The 25713-nt window shown below is 30.1% G+C and overlaps 1 protein-coding gene and 1 non-coding gene across 2 annotated transcripts in view; both read right to left on the bottom strand.

Moving 5' to 3' along the window:
* Positions 1 to 25713, bottom strand: part of LOC148305701 (lachesin-like) — a 168609-nt gene that overhangs the window by 70189 nt on the left and 72707 nt on the right. The window lies entirely within an intron of this gene.
* TRNAR-UCG (transfer RNA arginine (anticodon UCG)) lies at positions 13884 to 13956 on the bottom strand. Its single transcript has one exon. It is a non-coding gene; the product is annotated as a tRNA-Arg (tRNA).

Raw genomic sequence — 25713 nt, 5'->3', positions numbered from 1 at the left:
ATAGAGGCTCTTCGGGTTATTCCTTTAAAAAATACATGAAATTGAAATTAAGCATTAACTTCGTTATTACCATTATTTACGTATACACTAATTTTTTATACGTGTTTCGATACGTTCAATATGTAACATTTTGTCTTTGATATACATATATTATATAGGATATTGTTGAGTCCTATTGATTTGTCCTTTTTCATTGTTAATATATACAATATGCGATCTCACTCAAATTGTATATTTCCGGTAGCTTTTGTTTACACCGAAAACTTAACAAAAAATTCAACACACTGCATTCGCATGTTGAAATACATATTGAATATCTGCGATTTATTGCGCGTCGTATACAGGTTATAAAAAGGCTATTTTTGGAACAGATACCATTGATTTATTCAGATGTTTCATTCTGGTCCAAAATATTGAAATACTGGCTCGTATCTCGTGAATATTTCGTCGAAAAAATAAAAATTGAATGTGAATCAAATGAGTGAAGGATGAAAGTAGACTAAATGCAGTCGAAATGCGCTCTCTCTGATGAATGTGCACCAAATCGATGCACGATTCATGTTCGAATGATGATATAACGAAGGAATGCAAAGCATAATCGATAAAATTAAGAAAAGTATGGTGAGATGATTTGGGCGTGTGAATCGAATGAGTGAAACAAGAACAGTAAAACAAATTTAAGAGGTGAATGTAGTTGGTAATAGAAGCAAAGGAAGATCGAAGGAAACTCGGCATTATCAAGTAATATAAATACATGAAAGTGGGCTGGCCAGGAGTCGGAATAATTGGCGGGTATGTATGAGGAGATGCATGAATGTGGAAGAGGCGAAGATTATAAGAAATAAAGCAGGCATTTGAATACAAGTGTGTTTTTATTTTTCTACAATTTTAATATTTTTTATAAACAGCATGATTTATCTGTGACAAGTGAAAATATTAATTTAAAAAAAAACGGCCATTTGACCGTGATGGCTTTGTAACAAAATCCAAAGTAAAAATTTCAATGTTCGTTTTTATTAATTTTAAGATGTTATCAAGTTATTGATCAATCGGAAAATCGGTGAATAACTTCGATTTGATCTTTCTCTTCCCTTTTTTTCAGATTGTGCCACAGCAATACACGGCCGGTAAAAGCTATTTAATTTAATAAAATTATCAATATTACTTATCTAAAGACCCCAAAAAAACAGATAAATAAAAGGTGTCTGAGAAGTTTTCAATTCGCTTTTATTTTTTAATTACCTAGACTTTTATAAAAGTGATATTTACCAAGCGAAATATGAATTAAAAATTGATAGATATTATCACAAAGTGACTCCCAAATCAATTTATGAATTTTAATGCTATTTTTTTTAATCGATGTTTTTATGATGCGGTTATCTGATACTATTGTTTTATTAAATCAATTTTTTGAGGTTGATAGAGCAAAATAATAAGATTAGAATAGTTTATTATGTAATGTTGGTGACGTGATAGATTGTAAATCGCGATAATTGTTCCATGATACACCTTTATATAATAAATCCCGGAACAGAATCCATTAGAGTGGTTAAATAATGAATACCTTTTCTCTTGATATTATTATGTCATTAACACGAATTAGGAGTTTCCAAGTGTGTTGGCGTCGCCGATCTACCTGAGAAATATTCGCAGCTGGAGCTCACTAATAGGATTTACTATGAATTATTACCATTAAATTGTTTATTACTTGTACATTCACAACACCTAATCAATATGCGTGTGTGTATTATTATTATTGTACAAAATACAGCGTCACGTGTAAAGACAGGCTCATTAGACAAGATTACAAATGTGACTAACGTCTCGTCTCCAAGAGCGATGTATACATTAACTAAATTTAATTTCAAATCAATCTTCAAAAATGTTAAGTTAAGTCATACCAACGAATGTATGTAAATATTGGACATAAAAAATTATATGATTTTCATTTTATTCAAATATCGCTCACTCCATTCAAGAACGTCATAAATCAAAAAACTTGATTTTTCAGGAGAACGTTTTGAAAGTTTAAAAATATAATACAATGTTTTAAAAATAAATATCAAGCCACTTATTGAACTTTTTACTGTGCAGATCTTTTTAGGTAAAACCTAATGTTTTTTTCTTCATTTGAAAAATATTTAGTACATTTAAAAAAATAATAAAACAATACCTTTTCTTCAAAATGTAAAAACAACACTTTCTGCCCTGTAGCAGGTTTATATTGTATTAAGTTAAAAATATGCCTCTTTTGCTGGGATATAGTAAATTTTCTAGGCATTCCGAAAACATGCACAACTGAAAATTGACGATTTTTTATTTATGACGTTCTTGAAAGGAGTGAGCGATATGTTATATTAAAAATATAAATATATTTTTTTAATACAAAGCATTATTTTCGTAAATTATTGCCTCACGAGCGCTTCGCTGTGTATAAATTGGGGAACATTGAATTGTAAAAAATTAATTAGTATTTTTTTTTGTTTTTCTAAATATAATACCATTCTAAATGTTTCTTTATTGTATAAACGTAAAAAAACACACTGTGATTTATTCGGAAAGACGTTGGCGCCAAGAAAATAAAAATCTCTCCTTGAACTCCGCATAGCAAATTGTGGGCAGTTGAAATACTACGGACCCCATAAATCTACGGGATTACTTAGTCTATTGACGATTGATTCATCCCTTCAAATAGAAATAATCACTGTCATAAAACCGCTGGGCAAAAAATAGAAAAAGGTTTGCCCTCTTAGGGTGCTTTATTTAATGGGCTACATTGAAAAAGCGTATGTACATAAATAAAAACGAGGTATATAACATTTGTTGTGCATTCAACATATAAGAAAACTGCCAGTAGTTGCGGTTTATTTAAAATCTTATATGTATTTGAAAAAACCTTCTTTACCGTTAAATTTTTTTAACGATTAATTTAAACAATATAAATGCTGTAATTGTTTCTTCTTGGTGTCCTTTTTATGCCATTTGATTCAATAATCTAAAGATTATCCAATCAAACGGCATCTAGTATTACTACTATTAGTATTCTATTATTTATTGATTTGGCATTAAATTTGTGGAATGACATGTTGATTATTTTTTTAAAGTAAACACTTGTAAAAAAAACTAACTAACTAACTAACCATCACGCCGCTTCCCCGCAGGGGTAGGCAGAGAAAATCGAACGCCACACTACTCTGTCTTTGCAAACATTCTTTGCCTCTTCTACATTCATGCATCTCCTCATACATACCCGACGATTATTACGACTCCTGACCCGGCCGCTTTCAAGTATTTGACATACCTGATTGTGCCAAGTTTTCCTCGGTCGTCCTCTGCTTCTTTTTCCAACTACATTCGCTCCATAAATTTGTTTAACCGTTCTTTCTTTAACTTTTCGTATAACTTTCATTCAAACCATCTCAACACACCTTTCTTAATTTTATCGATAATGCTTATCTCAGCCTTACATTCTTTCCTTATTTCATCATTCGAACATCTAACAAACATCGTTTTGCCACACATTCGTCTGAGGGATCGCATTTCGACTGCATTCAGTCTGCTTTCATCCTTCTTTTGCCAACTCCATGCTTCGCTTCCATACATAAGGAACATAACACTTGTAATAAACCACTTAATGAGTTTTGACCAATAAACCACTCATTAAGTGATTTATTACAAATGTTTAATTTAAAAAAAAATCTATTAGTATTCGGTATTCGGCATCTATGTAGTATTAATACTAGCATTAATCCTAGATGCCGAATACCGAATACGTATTAACACCGAAACATCTAGCATTAATACTAGGTTTTTCGAATGCCACTGTAGGGGGTAAAATCAGTGCAAAAAATTAAAGAATTTTAAGATTTTACTAACTTACTAACCAATCATCATGCCGCTTTCCTTAGCCGCTGCCTACCCAGGCATAGAGAATAGAATAATATGAAACCCTGTATTAATCTTAGAAAATTAATTCTGAAAAGCTAATTTATTTTGTATCAAATAAGAATAGTTTAAAAAAACTAATGTCAATTTCGATTTACAACATTTAGAGTTTGTACAAATGGTCCAATTTGTTCGCAAATCTGGATTTTCTGCAATTAGTAGTCATTTTTTTGTATTATTTAAACAACATAAAAAATAATTTCTTATTGCAGATATTCCACATTTATAAAAATGTATAATTTAAAAAAAATCAACATGTCATTCCACAAAGTTATTGTCGTATCAATAAATAATGAAAAATAAGTTCATTTAATATTATTACTCATTTAAAAAGCTATTTGCACTTCGCGCGAAGAAGTTCCGCAGTTTTTTTTAGGGTTTAACTTTATCAATTTGTTAGCTATGTTATGCAAGCGGTGTGTGACTCGGAGTAGAAACTTTCCACCGATGTACGAGTATAAAAACTCCAAGGAAAATATGGAAATGCGGTTTCTGCATTGAGAGAAAGAAAACGATGTGTTACCAACAGCGAAACTTTTTGAAGGAAAATGTTATGTAATACCGTTACTTTATCGAAAAAAAAATTAAAGTTCATTTCCTATATATTTTTTCAAAATTATTTTATAAATCACTTTTTTGTGAATCGCGTCGTAAAAACTCACACAAACGTTTTTCATCATAAGTTACAAATTCTCTTCATAAAACGGTCAGGTAAGGAGTCGAAATAATCGGCGGGAATGTATGGGGATATGCATGAACGTGGAAGAGGTAAAGAACGTTTGCAAAGACAGAGTGGTGTGGCGTTCTATTCTCTCTGCCTACCTCTGCGGGGCAGTGGCACGATTGTTTGTTGGTTTTTGTAAAAACTCACACAAAAATAGTTTATTATCGTAAGTTGAGAATTCTCTTACATAATGTTCAAAAATTATTTCACATGTTTATATGGATGTTTTACTTTTATTTTCAAATAACATGTTATAGGATTTAAAACAAAATAGAATGCTCGTGTCGCTCTGTAAAATAAAGAAGCGACACTCAAGTTTATCAAGTCTATCTCAAAACTAACTTGTCATCGCCATTTTAGTTTTCGCCGTATTGAATATAACGGTGAATTATTTATACTAATCACCAATAGCACTCTACATGAAAACACTTATGAAATCACTAGATTACATCCACAGAAATAAGCATAAGTGTGCTACGTTTGGTCCAAGAAACGTTGGTCTTACGATACATAGCTAGAAAATATCTTTCTTTTATACATAAAATGATTGAATAATGAAGCTCAAATCACAAATGACGGAAAATTAAGATGGTGGAAAATAAATATATCATTTTATCAGTCACGTCTAATATAATTTACTTTGTTTTATATCTTAACATAGATGAAGAAAAATTGGCGTCTGGGCGCACTTCTCAAATTTATGGAACTTCTAGATTTATTGATCAAACTGGAAACATAGTATTTGATTTCACTAGGAATTTACTAGAGACCTCTATGGCGGGATAAGAGAAGCATGTTATAAAGCAGATACTCTTTCATTTCTATTTGAGGTCCGAATCTTGGATTATATTCATATACTTAGAAACGGTATAAAAATTTAATTAATTTTTTTTTATTTCTGCTTATAATTGGCAGTTAATTTATTTACAACATTTTGAATGTGTCCAAATACTTATTCACAAATTATTTGTAAACAAGTATTTGGACACACTCAAAATGTTGTATCTAATTGCCTTATTACAGTCACATGATTAATAAATTCAAATAATTAAATTTTAATATTTTTTCATGTTTTTCACCTTTTTGTATTAAAATGTATATGTTATATGAACCTTAGAGGTTTGCACACTTCGCTTCAAGGCCTGGAATAAAGATAAAAATGTCATAAATAATTTACATTTTCAAAATTATACAAAACTTAATTATATAATTTTGAAAATGTAAATATTACCGAGAGCGGAAAATATTTTGACAGAGATGTGAAGCGAATGATGAAAGTATTAGAAATGATATGATAGTTTTATAAATAAAAAAAAATAAAGAAACAAAGGCCGTACTCTATATCAGAGAAATTAAATAAAAAAGTATTGTCTTCCAACGAATTCGTTAAAAAATTACTTCCATTTAACTTCAGCATTTACGTCTGTTCACAACTGGTTGAAAAATGTGAACAAATTGTAACAAGGAATAAAGTGAGAAAATAAATTCGTCTGCGGTGAGGAGATGGGTTAGAAAGATTGAACACCCGGTTTTAAGGGACTTACAAATGTATTGAATTGAATTATTACCAGAAGAGTATAATGGATTCGTAAGTATCTATATCCTTTCCTTTGCTGACATCGGATGGCTTGTGTACAAGTGAAAATAAATATTTGAATTTGCTTTTAATGTAGTGAAATATATATATATATATATAAATATATATATATATATATATATATATATATATATATATATATATATATATATATATATATATATATATATATATATATATATATATATATATATATATATATATATATATATATATATATATATATATATATATATATATATATATATATATATATATATATATATATATATATATATATATATATATATATATATATATATATATATATATATATATATATATATATATATATATATATATATATATATATATATATATATATATATATATATATATATATATATATAGTGTCGTTCATCTCCGTAGTGTAATGGTCAGCACGCTCGGCTACCGTTCTGGAGGTCCCGGGTTCGATTCCCAGATTCCCAGGGGGGGGGGTAAAATAAATATAAGTGATTTTTTCACTGCACTATTTATTCAATATCACCCTGGACTGGTACCTAATGCGGAGGGCTGATCACCTTTCCTTCATGTGTAAACGATCAAGATAACACTGCGTTTGTATTACGCAGTGCCCTATGCACCACTGGGATGCGGATAAGGGTTTTATTATTATTTATACATAAAAAAAAATATATATATATATATATATATATATATATATATATATATATATATATATATATATATATATATATATATATATATATATTTATATATATACATATATATATATATATATATATATATATATATATATATATATATATATATATATATATATATATATATATATATATATATATATATATATATATATATATATATATATATATATATATATATATATATATATATATATATATATATATATATATATATATATATATATATATATAAATAAATAAATATAAACATTATACATAATCTTTTTGACATCCCATCAAAGATGAAGAAGAATATGGAAAGTGATCACTTTACACACGTGTAACAATCACCTATTCTACCCATTATTGAAAACCACACCATTCAAATTCATAGAAGTTCTATATTTATGAACCAATTTTGAAACATTGTTCTTGAATCACTAGAACTTCACTACGAAGGCGAATAAATATTTGATTACATTAATTGATTTGGCAGTGACTTTGTGGTGTTTGGAAATGATGCGAAATGGATTTTTTTTTAAAAAGTGGTTTTTTAAGTAGAATTTAGGTTCACATAAAAAATAAGTAACTTTTAATGATCATGAAGAATATGGAAGTCTGAGCATTTACGGGGCTAAAGACCGTCATAGGCTGGTTTAAGTGATCACTTTACACACGTGTAACAATAACCAATTTTACACATTATTGACAACCACACCACTCATATTCTTGAAAGTTCGAATACGGATATGCACTATGCACCTCGTTGCACAAGTGATTTCTATATTCCCCTAATTCTCTCATTCTGAGCTTCTTCCTTGCGTAATCCATATCCCATCTCATATTCTCAATACCTATGTACATGAATGTGTGAGTGCGTATCTGTGTGCGTGTGTTAAACCCCCAAAAGCTCAAAAAGCTTCCTGTTTCATTAGCATTATTCGGTAAATATACACACCTTTCAATTTGTTGTTCAACTTAGCAAAGTAGGAAGGATACCATTACAAAACCTAAATAATAAGCTCTTAACGTATTAATAAATTCAGTATATTACTTCGTTAATCCATCTGAGTTCGTTGTTCCTTCAGAATGTTGGAAAAGGCCTTTGTTTAAATAACTACCAACAAAATTTAGTTCATTAATACTTTATATAATGCAAGGGCTTTAAGGCAGTATTTTCGCCAACCCTTAAGGCGAACCTGCGTACATATTATATGTGTTCTACTAGCTTATGAAGTATTAAACTTCGTCGAATACAATTAAAATCTGAGAATTTATGCGAACGATGATCCAATTGATAAAGGTCGTGAGAATTATGGTATCCCAAACATATTTGAAAATCTGTTTTAGGAGTGTAAAATTTTAAAGAAGTCATAATAAAACATTTATCTCTCCTTATAATTCAGCGTTCAATTTGTGTAAAGATTGCATTGAATTATTTTTCACAATGGATTTGAGGAAAATTGGTATTTACCGAATGAAATTCAAATTAAAAATGAAATTCTTGGCTTTATCCTTTGATTCAATAAAATATAACTTTACAATATTTTGAGTGTGTCCAAATACTTGTTCACTTTCACTAGGTCATTTTTCACATTATTTTTTGACAAGCTAAAATAATAAAAATGAGAATGACATTTTCTGGCGTTTCTCATGTATCTAGGATTCGGACCTCACATACTAATAGAAGAGTTTCTGCCCAATAAAAAGCTTCTTTTCATCTCACCAAAAGATGTCCTAGTGAATTTCTAGCGATTCAAGAATAATGTTTCGAAATTGGTTTATATATATAGAACTTCTAAGAATTTGAGTAGTGTGGTTGTCAATAATGGGTACAATTGGTGAATGTTACAAGTGTGTAAAGTGATTACTTAAACCAGTCTATGACGGTCATCAGCCCCGTAAATGCCGAGACTTCCATTTTCTTCTTTATCTTTGATGAGATGTCAAAAAATAATATATAATATATAGCTCATTAATGTCAAGTAACTAATTGTTTTAAATATGAAAAAATAGTAATTTTGTCATAACTTAATACATTTATGAGTATGAACTGTATTTTTTATTTCCAAAAGTAAAACCTCAAATACTTATATTTTTTAGTAATTAGCGGGTTAAATTTTTGAAATCCTTTATTGGTAAATCAAAAAAAATGTTTTTTTGTACGTTTGATTTCTATCACATCGATAATTGAAATTGGATATCACAAAAATAAAGCAGTTATTTACATAGGAGTTTCTTTATTAAGGTTAATATCGTTCGAACCTTATGGTGACATTTTTCTGTCCAAAACACACTGTACCAAACATTATTGCTCTATATATGAACCATTTATGAAAAATGTAACTGAAAAACGAAAATGGAGAATTCAGAATTTTTATTTATATATTTAAAAATTGTTTTACAAAATAAATGCACATTGGCAAGGAGCAATAACTTTCAAACAAATACTGACTTGTGAAAAATTGTAAAAAAAATGTAATTGGAAGGCAGATAGTACTTGTACATAAGTATTAAGGAAAATAAATCATTATAAAATTAAATAACTTAGTTTTAACCACTTTTTTATTAATAAAATTTAACCTACCGGTTTCGACAAGAACTTTGTCATCATCAGGGTTTATTTTTATTCAAAAACATTAATAAACTCTCACCAAAAACTTACCACACACTCCGTAAAAATCCTAAATTCTAGGATTTTTACGGAGTGTGTGGAAGTTTTAATGTTTAGAGTATTTTAATGTTTTTTAATTAAAATAAACCCTGATGATGACAAGGTTCTTGTCAAAACTGGTAGGTAAAAATTTATGAATAAAAAAGTGGTTAAAACTTAGTTATTTAATTTTACAAAGTTTGTAAAATGTGCCACAAAGTATCTGTGGAAAACATTCAAGAAAATAAATCATTTTTGAATTATGTGTTATTCGAATAAACAAATACTTACAAGATAATGTTCATTAAATGAAAATTAATTTTTTGAAAAAAGAAAAGTAGAATTAGGTAAGAAATTAAGCAGAAAGGAAAAGCAAAACCAAGAATTATATGGTGGACTGTTAGGGTTCTACGTAGTAATATTTCAGTCGTTTCTTGAAAGTTCAAAGAACGAGCATTTCAATATTAGAATATTGTGTAATATACACTTATAAGTGTCTGCACTGTTTTTTTATATGACAGAAGATGAAGGCAGCCTCCGGCAGGTCCGCCTCTATGGTGTAATGGTCAGCGTGTTTAGCTACCGTGCTGAAGGTCATTCCCAGGGATGTGAAAATAAATATTAGTGATTTTGCACTGTAATATTCATTTAATATTACCCTGGACTGGTTCTTGAAGCGCAAGAGTGATCACCTTGCCTTCATGTAAGTAATGATCAAGATAAAACTGCGTCGATTCGATGCAGTGCCCTATGCACCATTGGGTGTGGATAAGGGTTATAAGTAAGTAAGTACGAAGATGAAAGTCTGAGCATCATTTGGCGCGATCACTTAATAAAACTTGTGTAACGTTCACCATTCTGCCCACTATTAAAAATCCATATTGCATTAATTTTTGAGACCTGTATGTATGCAATAAGTTCGAAACCTTCCCCATTCATTCATAATAGGTCATATTATATATATGGTCGCAGTGGCATAAAGGATGCAAGAGACCTCTTATATAATAGGGTGAATAAACCAGCGTCTCATTTGATAAATTATTTTGATATTGTTTACGTGAAAAAGAACAGTTCAAAGAAGTTTAAAATTTAAAAATATTTTAACATTCGCAACACTAAGGGTTTTCTTATACCTCATTCTACCAAACTAAATTGATACAAATTTACTTAAGTTAAAAGTATGTATATAACTAGAGATAATATTATTTTAAAGTTCTTTCAATCCCAAACCTACGTAGGTGGGTCCGAAATCCTTACTTTCCTGTACAAGGTTTAACTTTCTCTAGTGCTTTCTGATTTAATAAGGACTTACGAGTAAGAATCTTTTTGATACGTTATCCTGAACTGTTAGCTTATGACTTAAACTTTTGATAGTCTGTCCTCACTTGTCTCTTTGTGAACTGTAAAAAAAGCCAAATTTGAGAGGTCGCCCTTATAAATTAACTTGAAGTTTTTCCCTTTCAAAAGTTCCTGTACCTTTGGGCAACGGTAATGTTCCCGGGAGGAAGTCGAATGAAAAACACAATTAAACTGCGGAGCAAGAAAAAATACGTAATAAAACCAAAAAAAAAGTTGAAAAGGACGCATGGGAAGATACACTGTTGAAAGTTTCATTCTGAATTTGTTTATTTGTTAACATTCATTACTGTCGTGTTCCCCTCTTAAGATTGTTGCTTTTATTTCCACCTCCCCCCCTATATAAGGGTTGGGAGCTTCTGTTTACTTGGGACAGTATAAAGTTGGAAAGAGACGCTCCGAAGACACACTTCGCGTTATCTGAGGGGTGGATATTTTGCGTTAGATATTATATTTTATATCCTTGAGTGATCAAAATTAGAGAACGCACTTCACATTTTGATTTTAAGAAATTGGTTTCCCACCATATGACTAATATTTTGGTAGACTATAAAACAAATCTATTGATATAATACACCAGTTACGAACAAATTATTTTAGTATATGAAACAGTAATCAAAATATAGATGTCTCAACATGAGATGAAACACCAATCCTTTTTATCGTATCGCAAGGAAGATGGAAGTCTGAGTATCTCAGGGCTTATGACCTGGCATTTGGCTGGTTTAAGCGATCACTTATACATTTATGTAAAGTTCACCACTCTGCCAATTATTGAACATTCATATCGCATTCATTTTTGAAACTCGTATATATGTCTTGGATCCGTCTCACGTGTGAGTAGTATTTTAATAGATTTGGAAGTATGGCTGATTATGGCGGCATTAGCTGAGAAATTCACGAAGTATATTTCTATATATATGTATATATATATATATATATATATATATATATATATATATATATATATATATATATATATATATATATATATATATATATATATATATACATATATATATATATATATATATATATATATATATATATTATATATATATATATATATATATATATATATATATATATATATATATATATATATATATATATATATATATATATATATATATATATATATATATATATTTATTTATGGAAGGATGAATGTAGACTGAATGCAGTCGAAATGCGATCTCTCAGAAGAATGTGCGACAAAACGATGTATGATAGATGTGCGAATAGTGAAATAAGGAAGGAATGCAAAGCTGAGATAAGCATTATCGATAAAATTAAGAAAGGTGTGTTGAGATGGTTTGGACATGTGGAACGAATGAGTGACGAAAGAACGGTAAAACAAATTTATGAGGCGAATGTTAGTGGGAAAAGAAGCAGAGGAAGACCGAGAAAAACATGGCACGATCAGGTATGCCAAATACTTGAAAGTGGTCAGGTTAGGAGTCGTAACAATCGGCGGGTATGTATGAGCAGATGCATGAACGTGGAAGAGGCGAAGAATGTTTGCAAGGACAGAGTGGTGAGGCGCTCTATTCTCTCTGCCTACCCCTGCGGGGAAGCGGCGTGATGGTTAGTTAGTTAGTTAGTTAGTTATTTATTTATAAAAACGTACATTTTACTGCATTTAGACTCCGAAAACATTGGTACGTAATACATCGGGTGAATAATAAAATGTATGATAAATTATAATAATTTGCTTTAATCATATTTTAACACTTTCTTTATTCATATTATGAATTATGCCTTTTTAATACTTTTTACCAAAAATTTTAGTAATATTAGTGTATAACCACTCACCGAGATTTATTGACTACCGGTTTCCAGACGTACCCATCTCTTCGTCAGGACAATCACTACAACAGCTAGCAAACAATACTACACATAACTACCATAGCACTATCTTACACTTATAAATATTACATTTACCAAATCATCTAAAACTAAACAATTAATATTCGGTTGATTTATAAATATAAAACATAACTTTTAATATTTTTTATGTAAAATAACTTAATATTCTATTCTTAAATAAAAATATATGTATGACCATAACACAATGTTGTTCACTGAGAATTTATTTTCGCTGACGCAGATACAAAAAATAATTGAACTCGTACGAAAATAAAGTTCGTATTGTTACATAGCGTAACTGATTAATTTTCGAAATATGTAAATATTTTGCGATAAAAATAAAACTACCTACACTTAATAATTTTTGAACATACAGAAATCAGAATATTTAATATTTTTTTGTTGATTATGATGTACTTTGAAAGTATTACAATTTTTTGTTAATTTAAATAAACATTCATATATTATTTTTTGACATCTCATCAAAGATGAAGAAGAATATGGAAGTTTTGGCATTTGCGGGGCTGACGATCGTCAAAGGTTGGTGATCACTTTACACACGTGTAACATTCACCAATTCTACCCATTATTGACAACCACACTACTCAAAATCTCGGAAGTTCTAAATATATGAACCAATTTAGAAACCTTGTTCTTGAATCACTAGAACTTCACTAGAGACATCTATTGGTGAGATGTAAAGAAGCTTTATATTAAGCAGAAACTCTTATATTAGCCAGCCCCGTAAATGCCCAGACTTCCATATTCTTCTTCATCTTTGATGAGATGTCAAAAAATAATATGAAAAATACTCCTATAATTGGAGATAATCCAGATTTGTGAACAAGTATTACGACACACTCAAAATGTTGTAAACATTCATATATTATAAATGTAGACACTAAATTACAAAATTATATTTACACTCAAAAATAATGACTCTTTTTTATTAAAGATTATATAATGCATATTAAAACACTAATTTGTTAACTTTTTTATAAAGTTTTAATAAAAATATACCATTCGGGTTGATAAAAAAAAGTTTTTTTTCGACCGTGACAGGACTCGAACCTGCAATCTTCGGATCCGAAGTCCGACGCCTTATCCATTAGGCCACACGGTCAGGATGACATCTTTCCATATGAGGAATATTTAACTTACGGCCAAATATAAGATAAAATACTACTTTCCTTTTTGCCACAAAATTCAATAAATTTGTCGATTTTATTTCAGATCGCTGCGTAGACATTAGGATGCTAGTAGGAAGAAGACTTTGTTGTTTTCGTGTTATATGTAAGTACCTACCCGATATGAATTATGGTTTGATAAATATAATGGCCTTAGGTAAGGATCATGAAAACCGTATAATGTAGCATTTGTTTGATTCAAAATACAGGATTTTGATTGAGTAATTTCAGCCAATCGGAAGGCTCCATTAATACGCGTGGGATATTGTTCGGTATAAAATAATTGACACTGATGCGAATCGATATTAGCATGACAACGCATAATATATACTTACTAATTTATTTCATATAAATATTAGTTTCTAAAAAAATATTTAAAAAAATCAATTGATTGCTTTTAAATTTTGACAAAACGTTGCATTTGAAAACGCGCGTCTTTTTATATATGTATATCTCATACAAATGGTACTTTTTTTTACTGCAATAGCAGCGCCATCTGTTGAGCGTAACCGCAACACACGCAATACAAAATATGTCGATGGCTACAGCTTGTTTCTGAATAGAACGTCATATCAATCTGTTATCCAAACAATCGTCGTCTCTTCCACATTCATGCATCTCCTCATACTCGTACGTACCCGCCGATTATTTCGACTCCTAAGTTGACCACTTTCAAGTATTTCAAAAACTTGATCATGCCAAGTTTTCCTCAGTCTTCCTCTGCTTTGTTACCACCACATTCAAATATAAAACAAGATGTTTCAAAACTTAAATAAAATTGCTACCTCTACAACAATTACCTGATCTGTCCACTTACAAGTATTTGAAATACTTGATAATGCCAAGTTTTCCTCAGTCTTCCTCTGTTTTATGCCAACCACATTCGAATATAAAACCAGTATGTAAAATGCTAGAGTAAAATCGCTTCTTTTACAACAATAAAGGATCTCCAACATTGTCACATTATCCGAAATGACAAATAATATTCTTCTTCCCAAAAGTGCATAGGGCTATTTTGATCGTTAACGCGTGAAGGAAAGATGATCAGCTCTCCGCTTCATACAAAGTATATTCGTGTCATATACTTTTGAAATCCGCCATATCCAATTTGATAATATTTTAAAATAAATACTCTATCGGAATGCCAATTGTGGGTTTTATTGTTTAAAATATTGAAATACTTGAAAACCCTGCTAAAAAATACTTTAAAACAGCATTGTATTTCAAACCCCGCTATATTCATGAAACTTGCCTTCTGACCCATATCGGCCAATCAGAGAGCGGGGATGAGTCAACAATTAAGATGACGTCATTATTGGTTTGTGTCTCGTGTTTTTTTGAAAAATATTTATTTCTTAATTTTTTATGTAACGATAGACAAATCTTTGAAACATAAATGTTACCCGGAGAATTTGCATTTTTTTGTAAAATCAACTTACATAGATCTGGCTGATTTAGAAAGTAGGCGACGGAGTTAATGAATATTATTATAAAAAATCACTAAAATTGATTTTAACCTTCCCCTTCTGGAAATCGAGTCCAGGCCCTCCAGCTCTGTAGCTACACACGCTAACCATTACACCATAGAGGCGAAAAATTAAAGATCAACCCTATACCTCTAGCATTATGCGAAATGACAAATATTATTAGTGTCAATAAATCTCTATCACATGACAGTTGTCCCACACTATTCTGGCGACGGGTCGGTCAATAGCTATCAATCATCTCAGGTTCGCGCTAATCTTGCTTTGGCAATCTGGACCAAGTGTTACCGCAGGCAAATCTCTAGGTGTGGGAGGTATTACTGTAATCGATACCTCACCTAGAGAGGGTGAAATAGATCTTTTTGACTTGGTCCCTCCATCTAAAACATAAAAGCCCCTTACTTATGCCAAGCCATGGGCGGGGAGGGAAAGATTATACGTTGGCGAGGGAGATTCAAAAAGTGACATATATTGGAATTGTTGATACATTAATTTTAAACCTTAAAAACATGGCTTTAGTTTAAAAACATGTATATTTAAAAGTAAAGCAAAGTAATATATATATATATATAAATATATATATATATATATATATATATATATATATATATATATATATATATATATATATATATATATATATATATATATATATATATATATATATATATATATATATATATATATGTATATATATATATATATATTTATTTATATATATATATATATGTATATATATATATATATATATATATATATATATATATATATATATATATATATATATATATATATATATATATATATATATATATATATATATATATATATATATATATATATATATATATATATATATATATATATATATATATATATATATATATATATATATATATATATATATATATATGTATATTTGAATGTTAGAAATATATTAAATTGTTCAATCATAGATTTGTAATACTTTAATTGGTTCACAAGCAGTGTGAGATTAAACAAATTACAAAAGTTTTTTTTTCTATTTCATCAGTCTGAGCCTATGCAAGCTTGCCTGGGTACAGTCAGTATTAAATAAAAAAAATGTGTCGGTTTTTACAAAATCGTAGGTCTGCCACTACACTAATCGTTGATAAATATCATCCCTTTTTGTAAATTACGCAGTTCATTAGTTTTTACAATACCGACAGGTGAAAGGTCATTCATCGCCAACTGAAAACATTCTAAATTAAATTGCGCGATGGTGCAATTTATCAGTTTTAAGACAATTTCAATTTATCAAGTTCAAACTGCTAAAAAAAATTACGCGTACGGCACCATATACGAAGAGAAGATAAACTTTAAATGAAATAAAGGATAAGAAAGATTGAGCGCGAGAGACATCTAGAGAGAATTTCTTAAAAGATATTAAACAATTTAAATTTTAAATCGAAAATATTTTAACATAATGATACTAAGTTTCCATCTGCTTCTTTCTCCAACTGCATAAAAGTGAAGCATGAAAAGCATTTGGCAAAGAAAGAATTAAAGTGGACTGAATGTAGTCAAAATGCGATCTCTCAAAATGATGTATGATTGATATTTGAATGGTGATTTAAGATAAATGCAAGTCTGAGATAGCATTATCGATAACATTAAGAAACGTGTGTTCATAAAGTTTGGGCAAGTAGATCTAATGAGTGAAGAAATAACGGCAGAATAAATTTTATTGCGAATGCAGTTGGAAATCGAAGGAGATGAAGACTGATGAAAACTTGACATGATCAAGTAATTCAAATATGTTTGTGCTTGAAAGTGGTCAGGTCAGGAGTCGAAATAATCTGCGGGTATGTATGAGGAGATGCATGAACGTAGAAGAGGCGAAAATTGTTTGCAAAGATGGATTGGTGTGGCGTTTGATTCTCTGATGATATTTTTTACTTGTCACAGGTTTTTTGTCACATTTTTATCACTCTTTAACTGGTCACTATCGGTCACCACTGTTAAGTACAATTTTGAGTGGTATTACACAAAGTGAGGAATGAATGATAAGGAGGGTGTTATATAACCATTCCACAAAGTTAACAATGCTTTGATTATGCAAAATATTTAAGTTTTTATTTATGAAGATTACTGATTAAAAATACAGTAATGTCTGTAATATTTTATATTAAGTTTTAAAAAAAAGTTAGTGATATTACAATAGCTAGCAAAAGATTATTAAATTAAATTAATTATAACATTTTCTTAACTCACATGTCACTTCTTCGATTTTCTTGAAACCCCTCTATGTCTGGCTGGAGTGCTTTAAACCGTTCTTCATATTCTAGATCAATTTCAGAAATTTGACACCGTCCTTTACATGGTGTGATTAAATCATAGTTTCACAACATTTTTGGATGGATCCAAATTCTTGTCCACAAATCTGGGTTTCTCCACTAAGAGATATTTTCACATTTCGACATTTTTAAATTTATCAAAAAAAAATGTTGAGAAATCTAGATATATGAACAATTATTTGGACACAAAAATATTGCGAATAAAATAACTGGTCGAATCATAAGCTGTATAAAAATATGTCAGTATGTAAAATAATCTGGCTAAGATCTTGCACACATCAAAATAAAAGCGTCTCCGCTAAATAAAAGCTTTTTTATACCATCCATAGATGGATTCCTTGAATTTATGATATAAATCTCTCACTCCTTTCAACAACGTCAAATATCAAAAATCGTCAATTTTAAGTTGTGCAGGTTTTCGGAATGTCCAGAAAATGTACATATTCCAGTAAAAGCCGCATATTTTTAACTTAATATTCACCCGCTACAGAGCAGAAAATGTTGTTTATGCATTTGTAAGAAAAGGTATTATTTAATTATTTTTTATAAATATACAAAATATTTTTCAAATGGAGAAAAAACCTTCAGGTTTTACCTAAAAAGATCTGCTGCACAGTAAAAATTAATAAAATATTTGACGTTGTTGAAAGGAGTGAGCGATATGAGTTTTGTGGTTGAAAAAAAAATAGTGTGGTTGTCAAAAAACATGTGTTAATCGATTAGTTAACCGGCCAATAACAAATCATAAGTCCTGTAAATACACAGACTTCCATATTCTTCTTTATCTTTGTTGAGATGTCAAAATGTAAATCATTGTTTGATTGGTATGAACATTCTCCACGACGCTTGAAATCAAGTGAGTTTGGTACTAGAGCTAACTGAATTATTGAAGATATTAAAATAGTGGTGCGCATAGGGGCTACTGCGAGTTGTAGACAGACCGAGCATGTTATTTTTTTGGATAGTAAAAATTGCAAAATAAACAATTCTAGTTTTATTTAAGCTACTGATTTTTATTTCTTGAATGTTTTTCATAGATATAATAGTTTGTGGCACATTTTATAAACTTTATAAAATAAACTTTTTCATATAGTGTACGGAGTGCGTGGAAGTTTTTGGTATCGTAAGGAAAGGATAATTAACTATAACCTAACTATGAGTATTTCAATGTTTTAGAATTAGTACATAAACCCTGATGATGACAAGGTTCTTGTCGAAACGGGTTGGAAAAATGTACCAATAAAAAGTGGTTAAAACCAAGTTGTTTTATTTTATAAAGTTTATTGATTTTTAGTTTTACTTGGTAAATTATCCCACTATTTCCTAAAATCTATTCCGGAACGTGATTCAAATCATTATTTTCAAAAACCGCACGGAAACACGTGTCACGATAAATTTTGACAAATAGTGGTATTTACCAAGTAAATATGGAATTAAAAATGGATAGCTATTATTACCACAAAGTGACTGCCGAATCGATTCACGATACTACTATTGACTCTTATCCGCGCACCATAGTGCAAAGGGCACTGAATCCAACTGATGAAATGATAATTCGATCGTTTGCTATATGAAGGCAAGGTGATCTGATCTGTGCTTTAGACACTAGTCCAGAATATTTAATAAATATTGGAGTGAAATATCATTTACACGTATTCCCCCCTCCCCCTCTGGGAATTGAACCCGGGACCGCCAGCATGATATCGAATCGCGGTAATCATGAAACTATGGAGGCGGACAAAACAATACATTACAAACGAATATTATCAATTGATACGAAAAAAGTGTATTTTATTTTTTTCTGAATAAAAATCCTCCGTGTTACGCGAGAGTTTGCAGAAATCAGATAATTCAAACTTGTTCGGAGAGGCAGAGTTGGAAACAATATGGAATTTTGTTCCACGTAATAGGTAAATTTACATTACTTTGATTCCATTTAAATATTACGTTTAAAGTCAATATTTAATTTGTAAAATATCGTAATAACCTTTTAAAGAAAATTCATGTATGATATAAAGGGTATTAAGTTATACCTACATTTATTTGATACCTCATCAGGGATGAAGCTTGAATCTTCAATGAATATTTTTGTGGAGCAGTATATTTATTATAAAGTGTGGGTAACGACAAAATTTTAGATCTGGTAAATACAAGTAGAAGCCGGTTTAAGTGATCACTTTTTTCAAGGTGTAATTTTTTAGTTTAATTGTTCACCTCCACAGTGTAGTGGATAGTGCGCTAGGCTACCATGCTGGAGGTCCCAGGTTCGATTCCCAAGAGGGTCAAAATAAATATTAGTGATTTTTCAGTCTAATTTTTATTTAATATTATCCTGAACTGGTACTTGAAGCGGACGGCTGATCATCTTTCCTTTGTGTATTTAATGATCCAGGTAACACTACTTCTATACGATGCAGTGCCCTATGCACCATTGGGTGCGGATAAGGGTAAGAAGGATATTTTTTAATTATAATTGCTGGATTCGCTTCGGTTTAGTTATATCAAGGTTCTTATAGTCGAAATGCGACCTCTTAGACAAATGTGCGACAAAACGAAGTTAGATAGACATTCGAATAGTGAAATAAGGAGTGCATGCAAGTCTGATATAATCGTTATCGATGAAATTAAGAAAGGTGTGTTGAGATTTTTTGGTATGTAAAACGAATGAGTAAAGAAAGAACAGTTAAATCTGTTCTGCAAATGTACTTGGAAATATCAGAGGAATACCGAGGAACAATTGGCGTAATCATGGAATTTAATTTATCTTAAGTGGTAAGGTCAATAGTTGGAATAATCGACGGGTATGTGTAGGTACAGGTATGAGGAGTTGCACGAATGTAGAAGAGGCGATTAATGTTTTCAAAAATAGAGTCATGTGGTTTTTTAATTTCTCTGCCCTGCCCTGCTGAGAATCAGCGTAAAAGTTAGTTTTTTTATGAGTTTAAAAAACATTATAATACTTGAAAATGAGTCAAGAAAGAGATTTATTGCATGCTGTATGCGATACAACAAGATCATAATAATATATTACATACACGTATGTCGTTATTTAAATATTATATTTTTGTATGTGTGCCATCGTGATAGGGAGATAGGTGGGTAGATAAGATATCCCTCATTTTCAAGTTTATGACCGAAACATAAATAACGGAAGTGAGCTGAACTTGGTTTTCAGAACATCCTTATAATTTGACTAGAGCAGTACCCACGCCGAGATTAAAACTTTTGCAACAATTTCCTAAGATTGACTTTTGATCATAAATCAAAAATGTTGACAAGATCCAATCATCTCTTACAGATTATTTTTTAACATCTCATCAAAGATGAAGAAGAATATGGAAGTCTCAAGCTTTTACGGGGCTAAAGACTGTCATAAGCTGGTTTGAGTGATCCCTTTACACACGTGTAACATTAACCAATTCTACCCATTATTGACAACCACACTACTCAAATTCTGGAAGTTCTATATATATGAACCACTTAAGAAACCTTGTTCTTGAATCACTAGAGCTTCACTAGAGACATCTATTGGTGACATGAAAACAAGCTTTTTATTGAGCATAAACTTTTATATTAGTTTGTGAGGTCTGAATCCTGGATTATAATCACATACTTGAGAAACGCCAGAAAAAATCATTTTCTTTTTAATTATTTTAGCTTATAATTTGACCAGTTAATTTATTTACAACATTTTGAGTGTGTCGAAATCCTTGTTCACTAATCTGGATTATCTCCAATTCTGGAGTTATTTTTCATATTTTTTTAACATATCATCAAATATGAAGAAGAATATGGAAGTCTAGGCATTTACGGGGCAAATTTCATTTGACAATTAAATTATTTTATACAAGTTGAATACGAGTATATTCATATAACGTATTAATTTACAGTAAAATATACATTATTATTCCATATAATGGACTGTAAGACATATTTCCCAAAAAACAAAATACGTAGACACTGTAAATATGTAAATATTAACATGTATGCATTCAACAACGATTTTCTTCCATTCCACATAGGATTATGCCATTCAAAGTCATTCGGAGTGACATTTGCATTCCACACGAGCATCCTTTATTTCGACTGACGTCATTTTGACGTCATATTCGCTTACTCGAATTACGTATAAAGTTGCAAACGACGCATCATGGCTGAGATAACTTTTATGGTTTTATTTCATTCAGTTCTCTTTGTACAACTATTCCACTTATTATTGTAATTCAACTTTATTACTTTAATCTTGCATACAACCCTTCGCTGTCTTGAAAATGTTGTCTTCTTTCTTAACTGTTTTATATTTAAATAAAAAATCCCTCCTTGCATAATATATAAAAAAAAGTTTGATGTAAAAATACCATTCATTTGATTCGGCAGTCACTTTGTGGTAGCAACTTACTTTTTAATTTAAAAAAAATTACTTGGGAAAAAGGTGTTTATTTCTCAAAATCTTTTTTAAATATGTTTCGGTACATTCAGAATCATCATTATGGTTTTTATGTCTACCGGTTTCGAGACGTACGTATTGTTTGCATGCTGTGGTATTGATTGTCCTGACGAAGAGATGGGTACGTCTCGAAACCGATAGACATAAAAATCTCGGCAAGTGGTTATATACTTATATTACTAACATTATTATAAAAAAGAAATAATAAAAAGTAAAAATGACTAACCACAAAGTAAATGCTTTAAATATGAATATTATTGAAAACCCTTTTATGGGTTAGTTAAATGATGCTGAATGCATCGAAATACCGTAGAACGGGGCTTCTTGAACATCGATGTGTTACTTGAGCCCAATACAAAAAATATTTAAATCTGTATTTGGTATACAATAATGAACGTATAAGTGTCACCTGTCAGGGAAACAATGAATCATGTCGTTACGTTCATTATTGCAGACTAAATACAGATCTAAATATTTTTTTGCACTGGGCTCAAGTAACACATCAAAGTTCAAGTAGCCCCATTCTACCGTACGTTTTATAATAGATTTTACGAAAAAGTAATATTTATAAGTAATATTTTTATATGTTTTTTGAATAAATAAAATAAATGAAAACATTAATTTACTTTTTGATTCCTCTTAATAGTAACTACTCGTTACCCATTCACAGAATAGCTCTCATCAAGATGTACGGTCTTGATAATTACAATGAATTTCCTTTCACGCCATACCGCAGGCTTCAGTTTAGTTTATCAGAATTAATTTAGGTGTTCCCGTGTTCTAACTTCTTTATAAATTTATAGAGCTAACCTCTGTTGAATTAATAATGTTTATTGTATGACATACGATTACAGAGTTCGGCGTCGCGGCGCGTCGCGGTGACGTACTAAAGGCACCCGCAATATGTAGCCACATTAGGGTGGCGTCTTTTAATAATTTTTAATTTATTTAAATAAACAAAGTACTTACGCAAAGATGTATTCTTATTGATCAAAATAACGTAGTATATTTTGATCAATAATAATTAAACTGAAAATTTAGTTTTAAATATAAACATAAAACTAACTAACCATCACGCCGCTTTCCGCAGGGGTAGGCAGAGAGAATTGATCACCACACCACTGTGTCTTTGCAAACATTCTTTGCCTCTTCTACATTCATGCATCTCCTCATATTTACCCGACGATTATTACGACTCCTGACCCGGCCGCTTTCAAGTATTTGACATACCTGATTTTGCTTGCATAAAAAAACTAACTCTGCAGGGTACAACCTTTTCATTAATATCTGACTGCTCAAGGAGTTCAATTATTTAAAAAAATAAATCAAAATGCTCATTAGCTGTAGTTTATCTGCATTCTTGTCATATAAACGTTCATAAACGTCAATATTTTGTAAATCACGAAAATATATTTAATAATGGTTATTTATGTCTTTGAGGATTTTTTTCAGAAATAAAATAAACAAATGTGAAATACTAAATATATAAAAACTAGAACAATTAAAAAAAAAATATTAGTTAAAATGACAGACACAATTGCATAGATGGATAGACGCCCGACTGCGAAACAAGTGTTGGTAGCTCGATTCCAGACAATATATATATATTTTTTAAAAACATAGGTTTTTAAAATTAGTCTCGGTATTTTCTAGGTATTCTCGTAACTCTTTAACGCTTTCTCTAACAATGTATAAATTTTTTTAATTTTCAATAATCTGTTTATTTCAGTCTTTGCATAAAAAAAAAACTTTCGCATAAATTTCTTCATTTTAGATAAATAATTTAAAAAGTCATAAAAAATGTTATGAAAATTAGATCCTCTCTAATATCATCTATATTACGTATGCATACGTATACTGAGTTAATAGTTCGTATACAGTTTGACAACTGAGTCGATTTTCATTAAATCGAGTCTTAATAATGAAGTTAAACTAAGGTAAATGTCAAGCAATTCTTACTTTTGTTAATTATTCTTAAACTATTAATATTAATAGATTCGAGTTATTATTTGATTTTATTTATTTATTTATTTTTCAAAACATATTACATACATAAATCAAATATAAAATTTTTCCGATGAGTAATTTCTATTTCTCATTTTAGGCCATGGGATTAAGGTTAACAAGACTGGAACATAAAAATAAAGTTAAAAAAAAGATTTAAAAAAAATAACCTTTATTAATACAAGGCAAAATATAAAAATTAAATATATTATTAGATTAAAACCAATATTTTTAGCTTTTCCACTTTATTTTTATTTGACCAGCGACCGGGTTTCGTCGTTACCGACATCATCAGTCTGATGATGTCGGTAACGACGAAACCCGGTTGCTGGTCAAATAAAAATAATGTGGAAAAGCTAAAAATATTGGTTTTAATCTAATAATATATTAAAAATGCAATTCCATCACGAAGTGTCAGTGGATAATATAAATCTAATAATAATAATAAACAGATATAATTAATGGGCATAAGAAGCATATTTAAAAGAAACAAATGAGAAAAACATGTGGTAAGAAGCATATTTAAAACAAACATTTGAGAAAATAAAAAATGAGAAAATATAACAAATGAGAAAATATAAAACAACATAAATAAGTACCTACTAAAAAGCTCGTGGCATTATAACTGTACGAATAAGCTAATTATTTTAACGATATAAAGCTTAAAGACTTATTTTATACAATTAAATTTTAAAAATTTACTGTTGCATTCACAATTATGGACATCAATTTTGAAATACCCATTGTATATATTGTCTCGATTTTTAGTATAAATTTAGTAGGTATAGTAAAGTACATTTTTAGTATAGTAAAGTAAATAGTTTTGAACAATCGTCTTTGAATGTAAAATTGTTCTTTTATCCATCTTTTGGGAACTTTGTGAAGCTAATAGTTTTATTACCATAGGCGAAAATCATTTCGGAATAATTTTCACCTAATCCCAGGACACCATGACATGAAAATCAGTATGACTTACCCCCAAGCAAAATGATGAAGTAGAAGTTTAAAAAAAAAACTTTTTAAGTTCATACCTCTCTCTGGTTAAGTGGAGATTTTGTAGATCCGGCTTTGGGTGGCATTTCAATATACGAAGGAAGCATTTCTAAATCCAAAAGCAAACAGTCCACATATTTAAGATAAGGGTGCGGTGACGACTTCTCGGCCGTCTTACACCCCGGGCTGATTTATACGGACGAATAACACTTTATTGTTTTTATTACCAATATCGTTCGGGCCTCAGTCGGGCACAGGTGAACAGGGGGGTAGTAGGTACGTAAATCGGCTCAACCCTTAGAGGGAAAATCTCCCCAAGCCATGAAACCGCAAAATATGAACCAATTTATAATAATGCCCGAGGCTTTTTATCGTGTGCAAAAAGCTGAAAGCGGATCCTTCAGTGTTTTTTATGAAGGATTGCTTACTTCACACGTGAATTCGTAT

Source organism: Brachycentrus maculatus, unplaced genomic scaffold (genome assembly GCF_059751285.1).
Source record: "Brachycentrus maculatus isolate JH-2025_06_01 unplaced genomic scaffold, ASM5975128v1 h1tg000264l, whole genome shotgun sequence".
NCBI lineage: Eukaryota > Metazoa > Arthropoda > Insecta > Trichoptera > Brachycentridae > Brachycentrus > Brachycentrus maculatus.
This window is presented reverse-complemented; position numbering and strand designations above follow the sequence as displayed.